Here is a 9,089-nt window from a genome sequence, read left to right as displayed (position 1 = left end):
CAAGTATGAAGGAGAAATCAAAAGCTTTACAGACAAGCAAAAGCTGAGAATTCAGCACCAACAAACCAGCTCTTCAACAAATGCTAAAGGATCTTCTCTAGACAGGAAACACAGAAAACATTTATAAACTCAAACCCAAAACAACCAAGTTAATGGCAACAGGGTCATAGTTATCAATAATTGCCTTAAATGTAAATGGGTTGCATGCCCCACCAAAAGATAAAGACTGGCTGAATGGATACAAAAACAAGACTTGTGCTGTCTACAAGAGACCCACCTCCAAACAAAGGACACATACAGACTGAAAGTGAAGGGCTGGAAAATGCTATTTCATGCAAATGGAGAACAACCAAGAGCAGGAGTAGCCATATTCATATCAGATAAAATAGACTTTGAAATAAAGCCCATGAAAACAGACAAAGAAGGAAACTACAAAACGATCAAAGGATCATTCCAAGAAGAAGATATAGCAATTATAAATATATATGCACCCAACATAGAAGCACCACAATATGTAAGGCAAATGCTAAGAAGTATGAAACGGGAACGTAACAATGACACAATAATAGTGGGAGAACTTAATACCCCATGCACACCTATGGATAGACCAACTAAACAGAAAACGAACAAGGAAACACAAACTTTAAATGATACAATGGACCAGTTAGACCTAATTGATATCTATAGGACTATTTCACTCCAAAACAATGAATTTCACCATTTTCTCAAGTGCACATGGGACATTCTCCAGGATAGATCATATCCTGGGCCATAGATCTAGCCTTAGTAAATTAAAAAAAAAATTGAAATCATTTCAAGCATCTTTTCTGATCACAATGCAGTAAGATTAGATATCAACTAAGGGAAAAAAACTATTAAAAATACAAACAGATGGAGGCTAAAAAACATGCTTCTGAATAACCAACAAATCACAAAAGAAATCAGAAAAGAAATAAAAATATCCATAGAAATGAATGAAAATGAAAACATGACGACCCAAAACCTATGGGATTCAGTAAAAGTAGTGTTAAGGGGAAGGGTCATAGCAATCCAAGCTTACCTCAAGGAAGAAGAGAAAAATCAAATACATAACCTAACTTTACAACTAAAGCAACTAGAAAAAGAAGAAATGAGGAACCCTATGGAGAAGGAAATGGCAACCCACTCCAATGTTCTTGCCTGGAGAATCCCAGGGATGGAGGAGCCTGGTGGGCTGCCAACTGTGGGATCACACAGAGTCGGACACGACTGAAGCAACTTAACAGCAGCAGCAGCAGGCTTAGTAGAAGGAAAGAAATCATAAAAATTAGAGAAGAATGAAATAAATGAAAAAGAAATAAAGGAGACTATAGCAAAAATCAACAAAACTAAAAGGTGGTTCTTGAGAAGGTAAATAAAATAGACACACCATTAGGCAGACTCATCAAGAAAAAAGGGACAAGAATCAAATCAACCAAATTAGAAATGAAAACAGAAAAATCACAACAGACAACACAGACATACAAAGGATCATAAGAGACCACTGTCAGGAACTATATGCCAATAAAATGGATAACTTGGAAGAAATGGGAGAATTCTTAGAAAAGTATAACCTTCCAACACTGAACCAGGAAGAAATAGAAAATCTTAACAGACCCATCACAAGCACCAAAATCAAAACTGGAATAAAAAGAATCTTCCAGCAAACAAAAGCCCAGCACCAGATGGATTCACAGCTGAATTTTACCAAAAATTCAGAGAAGAGCTAACTCCTATCCTACTCAAGTCCTTCCAGAATATTGCAGAGGAAGATAAACTGTCAAAAGAAATTCTATGAAGACACCATCACCATAATACCAAAATCACACAAAGATGCTGAAAAAAAGAAAAAGAAAACTACAGGCCAATATAACTGATGAATATAAATGCAAAAATCCTTAACAAAATTCTAGCAAACAGAATCCAACATTTAAAATGATCATACATCATGACCAAGTGGGCTTTATCTCAGGGATGCAAGAATTCTTCAATATTGGCAAACCAATCAACGTGATACACCACATTAACAAATTGTAAGATAAAAACCATATGATTATCTCAATAGATACAGAGAAAGCATTTGACAAAATTCAACATCTATTTATTATAAAAACCCTCTGGAAAGCAGGCAGAGAGGGAACATACCTAAACATAATAAAAGCCATATATGATAAACCCACAGCAGACATGATCCTCAATGGTGAAAAATTGAAAACATTTCCCCTAAAGTTAGGAACAAGACAAGGGTGTCCACTCTCACTACTACTATTCAACATAGTTTTGGTAGTTTTAGCCACAGCAATCAGAAAAGAAAAAGAAATGAAAGGAATCCAGATTGGAAAAGAAGTAAAATTCTCACTGTTTGCAGATGACATGATTCTCTACATAGAAAACCCTAAAGACACCACCAGAAAATTACTAGAGCTAATCAATGAATATAGTAAATATGCAAGATATAAAATTAGCACACAGAAGTCTTTTGCATTCCTATACACTAACAATGAGAAAACAGAAAGAGGAATTAAGGAAACAAGTCCATTCACCATTGCAATGAAAATAATAAAATACTTAGGAATAAATCTACCTAAAGAAACAAAAGACCTATATGTAGAAAACCATAAAACACTGATGAAAGAAATCAAAGGAGACACAAATAATGGAGAAATAGACCATGTTCATGGATTGGAAGAATAAATATAGTGAAAATGAGTATACTACCCAAACCAAACTATAAAGATTCAATGCAAACCCTATGATGCTACCAATGGTATTTTTCAGAAAACTAGAACAAATGATTTCACAATTTGTATGGAAATGCAAAAAACTTTGAACAGCCAAAGCAATCTTGAGAAAGAAGAATGGAACAGAATCAACCTGCCTGACCTCAGACTATACTGCAAAGCTACAGTCATCAAGACTGTATGGTACTGGCACAAAGACAGAAATATAGATCCATGGAACAAAATAGAAAGCCTGGAGATACTTCTAGGCACCTATGGAGTATCGTTTTTCCAGTGGTCATGTATGGATATGAGAATTGAACTGTGAAGAAAGCTGAGCTCCAAAAAATTGATGCTTTTGAACTGTGGTATTGGAGAAGACTCTTGAGAGTCCCTTGGACTGCAGGGAGATCCAACCAGTCCATCCTAAAGGAGATCAGTCCTGGGTGTTCATTGGAAGGACTGATGCTGAAGCTGAAACCCCAATACTTTGGCCACCTCCTGTGAAGAGTTGACTCATTGGAAAAGACCCTGATGCTGGAAGGGATTGGGGGCAAGAGGAGAAGGGGACGACAGAGGATGAGATGGCTGGATGGCATCACCGACTCGATGGGCATGAGTTTGAGTAAACTCCGGGAGTTGGTGATGGATAGGGAGGCCTGGCGTGCTGCGATTCGTGGGGTCGCAAAGAGTCAGACACAACTGAGCAACTGAACTGAACTGAACTGAACTGATGGACACCTTATCTTTGACAGAGGAGGCAAGAATATGCAACAGAGGAAAGACAATCTCTTTATAAAGTGATGCTGGGAAAACTGGTCAACCACTTGTAAAAGAATGAAACTAGAACACTTTCTAACACCACACACAAAAATGGACTAAAGGTCTAAATATAAGACCATAAATCATAAAACTCCTAGAGGAAAACATAGGCAAAACCCTCTCTGACATAAATCACAGCAGTATCCTCTATGACCAACCCCCCAGAGAAATGGAAATAAAAGCAAAAATGAACAAATTGGACCTAATTAAACTTAAAAGCTTTTGCACAATGAAGGAAACTACAAGCAAGGTGAAAAGACAGCTTTCAGAATTGAAGAAAATAATAACAAATGAAGCAACTGACAAAGAATTAATTTCAAAAGTATACAAGCAATTCATGCAACTCAATACTAGAAAAATAAATGACCCAATCAAAAAATGGGCTAAAGACCTAAATAGACATTTCTTCACAGAAGTCATACAAATGGCTAACAAACACATGAAAAGATGCTCAACATCACTCATCAGAGAAATGCAAATCAAAACCACAATGAGGTACCACCTCATGTCAGTCAGAATGGCTGCTATCAAAAAGTTTACAAACAATAAATGCTGGAGAGGGTGCAGAGGAAAGGGAACTCTCTTACACTGTTGGTGGGAATGCAAACTTGTACAGCCACTATGGAGAACAGTGCAAAGATTCCTTAAAAAACTGGAAATAGAACTGCCATACGACCCAGCAATCCCACTGCTGGGCATACACACCGAGGAAACCAGAGTTGAAAGTGACACGTCTACCCCAGTGTTCATCAGAGCACTGTTTACAATAATTAGGATATAGAAGCAATCTAGATACCCATTGGCAGAAGAATGGATAAGAAATCTGTGGTACATATACTCAGCTGTTATAAAGAACGCATTTGAATCAATTCTAATGAGGTGGATGAAACTGGAGTCTATTATACAGAGTGAAGCAAGTTAAACGAAAGCCACCAATACAATATATTAATGCATATATATGAAATTTAGAAAGATGGTAATGATGACCTTATATGTGAGACAGCAAAAGAAACACATGTAAAGAACAGATTTTTGGACTCTGTGGGAAAAGGCAAGGGTGGGATGATTTGGGAGAATAACATTGAAACATGTATATTACCATATGTGGAATAGATCGCCAGTCTAGGTTCAATGCATTAGACAGGGCGCTCAGGACCGTTGCACTGGGATGACCCTGAGGGATGGGATGGGAGGCAGTTAGGAGGAGAATTCAGGATGGGGAACACATGTACACCCATGGCTGATTCATGTCAATGTATGGCAAAAACTACTACAATATTGTAAAGTAATTAGCCTCCAATTAAAAAAGAAATAAACCCTGACCACTTCTTGGCATTTTCAGAATTCCTGGCAGAATCGGGTACTTATTTAAATCAATTGTGACAGACTGTGTTTGTCTTGTCTTGATCCCATTACCCACATGCTCTGTGTCCTGGGATAGTTCCATCTCCAGTTTTTTCCATGAGAGCAGGAAGTCCATGTTTCTAGAGTTTTTTGAAAGGATTACCAGTCATGAGTACAAAGAATTCACACATTCGTGGTCAGGAACGTGTTTTCCACCAAATGTTTTAGTCTGAAAGACTTGTTGACATACCTACATTTCCTCATGACCCTTCCAAAAATATATATGTGTCAAATAATGATCATTTCTCTTTTATGAAATTAATCAGAAAGTTGAGTGGCAGCTGAGCATCTTCCCTCCAGAGGCAACTGCAGGTTGAACAAGAAAGGCATTACTTCCTTGAGTTTGCTCATGGGGCCAAGACTGCTTTTTCCAGGCTGCTATGATATTAGTCAAGACACAGTGTCCTTCCTCTTACTCCCCTATAAGACTATATTTCATTTTCCTTTAATGATAGTTACACTGATAATTTTATAGACAGGTCTCATCATCATAGAGACTAACAAGAATTTTACTATATCCACTCTCTTCAATGACAAGGCGCTTATCATGAGTGTGAAATAGAGAGTCATTTACTTAGAAATATTTATCAAAATGTATCCTTTTGGTTCTGAGAGCATAGTGTTTTTGGTAGGGAAACAGCTGTAAAGTGCATATATATATATATATATATATATATATATATATATGCACATGCATATAATAAAATAATATCATTCTAGAAGGGAGACACACAATAAAGACAAGGGAAAATCCTATACCACATCATGATGAGTGTTGTGAAGAAAGAGACTGATGGGGATAAGGAGGCCAGCGAGGGCCAGGGAAGTGTTCTGTGATAAACAGGCCTTGAGTAGAAGCTCTCAAAATCGTGCATGGTGTGATTGAGCAGCAGACAGAACCAGAGTGGCTGGAGTTGAGTGGGTTTGGGGGAGGAGAATGGAAAGGGATGAGACAGAGAGGCTACGGGGACAGATCGTGAAGAGCTTTGTAAAACTTTAAAAATCAGAATCTGACTCTCAGGCAATGAGGAATTGGTCAGATAGAATTCACTTTGAAACAGGATTCTTGCAGCTGCAGTGTGGAGAGTGGTCTCTAGGGGGCAAAGGGCAGAGTCAGAGGCCTCTGCGCAGGCTGCTGCACTGGCCCAAGTGAGCCATGATGGGGTGTATCCATATTTTTGCCTGGATTGATCTCAGTTCCTTAGAATACCATGGATAACATGCTCTGTTGAGGTCTGTGGAGGCTTCATCACAAATCACAATTCATTAAATCTTTAGGCATTTGTGATGGATTTACCTTTCAAACCTTCACCTTTCCTTGAGATATGTGAGCAGGGAAAAGGCAAAGGTGGAAGTTAAAACTCCACCCCCTAATCAGGTTTTGGTTATCCAGACAACCAACATCCATTCTAAGGTTAGATTAAGGCTTTGCTTGTCACCTCACTCACATGGTAAAAGACTCCCTTGGTGCTGTCATCTCTAGGAAATCCAATGGTTTTAGGAGCCGTGGTCCAGGAACAGGAAGAATACTAAATTAGTATTTCTTATGGCATCTGGTGGATCAGCTGGTAAAAAATTCACCTGCAATGTGGGAGACCTGGGTTTGACCCCTGGGTTGGGAAGATCCCCTGGAGAAGAAAATGGCTACCCATTCCAGTATTCTGGCCTGGAGAATTCCATGGACTGTATAGTCCATGGGGTTGCAAAGAGTCGGATATGACTGAGTGACTTTCATTTTCACAGATAGGTCACAGTATCAGTATTCCCTCAATATTCCTTTATTCCTGTGCCCATGACGTAAACAAAGTGAACACAATAATGAGTTTTCTTCCATTCTTTTCTTCATTAAATCATGATGCCTTCACACTTTATTTTTGATAGTGGAAGCTTTCAACCAAACACATGTACAAAAAATAGTATTATAAACCCATGGACCATTGTCCAGCTCCAATCATGATCAACATATGGACAGTATTCTTGATATGTATCTTTTATCTCAGATAATCTGGATGATGTGATCACACACCTAGAGCTAGACATCCTGGAATGCGAAGTCAAGTGGGCCTGAGGAAGCATCACTACAAACAAAGCTAGAGGAGGTGATGGAATTCCAGCTGAGCTATTTAAAATCCTAAAAGATGATGCTGTGGAAGTTTTGCACTCAGTATGCCAGCAAATTTTGGAAAACTCAGCAGTGACCACAGGAAAGGAAAAGGTCTGTTTTCATTCCAATTCCTAAGAAAGGCAATGCCAAAGAATGCTCAAGCTACTGCATAATTGTACTCATCTCACACACTAGCAAAGAAATGCTCAAAATTCTCTAAGCCAGGCATCAATAGTATGTGACCCGTGAGATTCCAGATGTTCTAGCTGGATTTTGAAAAGGCAGAGGAACCAGAGATCAAATTACCAACATCCGCTGGATCATCAAAAAAGCAAGAGAGTTCCAGAAAAACATCTATTTCTGCTTTAATGACTATGTCAAAGACTTTGACTGTGTGGATCACAATAAATTGTGGAAAATTCTGAAAGAGATGAGAATACCAGACCACCTGACCTGCCTCTTGAGAAATCTGTATGCAGGTCAGGAAGCAACAGTTAGAACTGGACATGGAACAACAGACTGGTTCCAAATAGGGAAAGGAGTACGTCAAGGCTGTATATTGTCACCATGCTTATTTAACTTATATGCAGAGTACATCATAAGAAACTCTGGGCTGGATGAAGCACAAGCTGGAATCAAGATTGCTGGAAGAAATATCAACAACCTCAGATATGCAGATGACACCACCCTTATGACAGAAAGTGAAGAAAATGTAAAGAGCCTCTTGATGAAAGTGAAAGAGGAGAGTGGAAAAGTTGGCTTAAATCTCAACATTCAGAAAACAAGGATCATGGCATCTGGTCTCATCACTTCATGGCAACTAGATGGAGAAACAGTGGAAACAGTGGCTGACTTTATTTTTTGGGCTCCAAAATCACTGCAGATGGTGATGGCAGCCATGAAATAAAAAGACACTTACTTCTTGGAAGAAGAGTTATAACCAACCTAGACAGCATATTAAAAAGCAGAGACATTACTTTGCCAACAAAGGTCCATCTAGTCATGGATATGGTTTTTCCATTAGTCATGTATGGATGTGAGAGTTGGACTATAAAGAAAGCTGAGTGCTAAAGAATTGATGCTTTTGAGCTGTGGTGTTGGAGAAGACTCTTGAGAGTCCTTTGGGCTGCAAGGAGATCCAGCCAGTCCATCCTATAGCAGATGAGTCCTGAATGTTCATTGTAAGGACTGATGTTGAAGGTGAAACTCCAATACTTTGGCCACCTGATGCGAAGAGCTGACTCTTTTGAAATGACCCTGATGCTGGAAAGATTGAAGGCAAGAGGAGAGGGGAATGACAGAGGATGAGAAGGTTGGGTGGCATCACCGACTTAATGGACATGAGTTTGAGTAAGCTCGGGGAGTTGGTGATGGTCAGGGAGGTCTGGTGTGCTGCAGTCCACTGGGTGGCAAAAAGTCAGACACGACTGAGTGACTGAACTGTACTGAGGGTCCTTGTTAGAACTTCCCTGTGGCTCAGTGGTAAAGTATCTGCCTAAAATGCAGGAGCCACATGAAATGCAGTTTCAGTCTCTGGGTAGGGAAGATCCCCTGGAGGAGGGCATGGCAACCCACTCCAGTATTTTTGCCTGGAGAATCCCATCCAGACAGAGGAGTCTGGTGGGCTACAGTCAATAAGAGTCAGCATGCACGGGGCCTGGTTGCCAGGTTCTTTTAAGGATCAAAGAAAAGGGAGGAGGTAAGGAAAAGAGAGCAAAAAACTATTCAATCCTTGCAAAAGTTCCCTAGAATGACAAGCCTCAGGCAGGGGAGTGTTTAGTTTCATCTCCTCACAGCCTGTCACAGGTGGGTGACTCAGGTTATCACCCTGAGGCAGGCCATTATGTATGCCTACAATAACAACAAATCTGCAGGATGAGGGTTAAAGTCACAGAAGCAGATCCAGCATAAGTTCAAAATTAACCCTTCCAGTTACAAAATCAAGCCCATTACTTTGGGATGCTGTGAATGCACTTGAGAGAGTGAATAGAAAATGCTCTGCTCTGTGCCCCTGGGTGATA

This window comes from Odocoileus virginianus, chromosome 9, assembly GCF_023699985.2.
Source record: "Odocoileus virginianus isolate 20LAN1187 ecotype Illinois chromosome 9, Ovbor_1.2, whole genome shotgun sequence".
Classification (NCBI taxonomy): domain Eukaryota; kingdom Metazoa; phylum Chordata; class Mammalia; order Artiodactyla; family Cervidae; genus Odocoileus; species Odocoileus virginianus.
Note: the sequence above shows the minus strand (reverse complement) of the source record.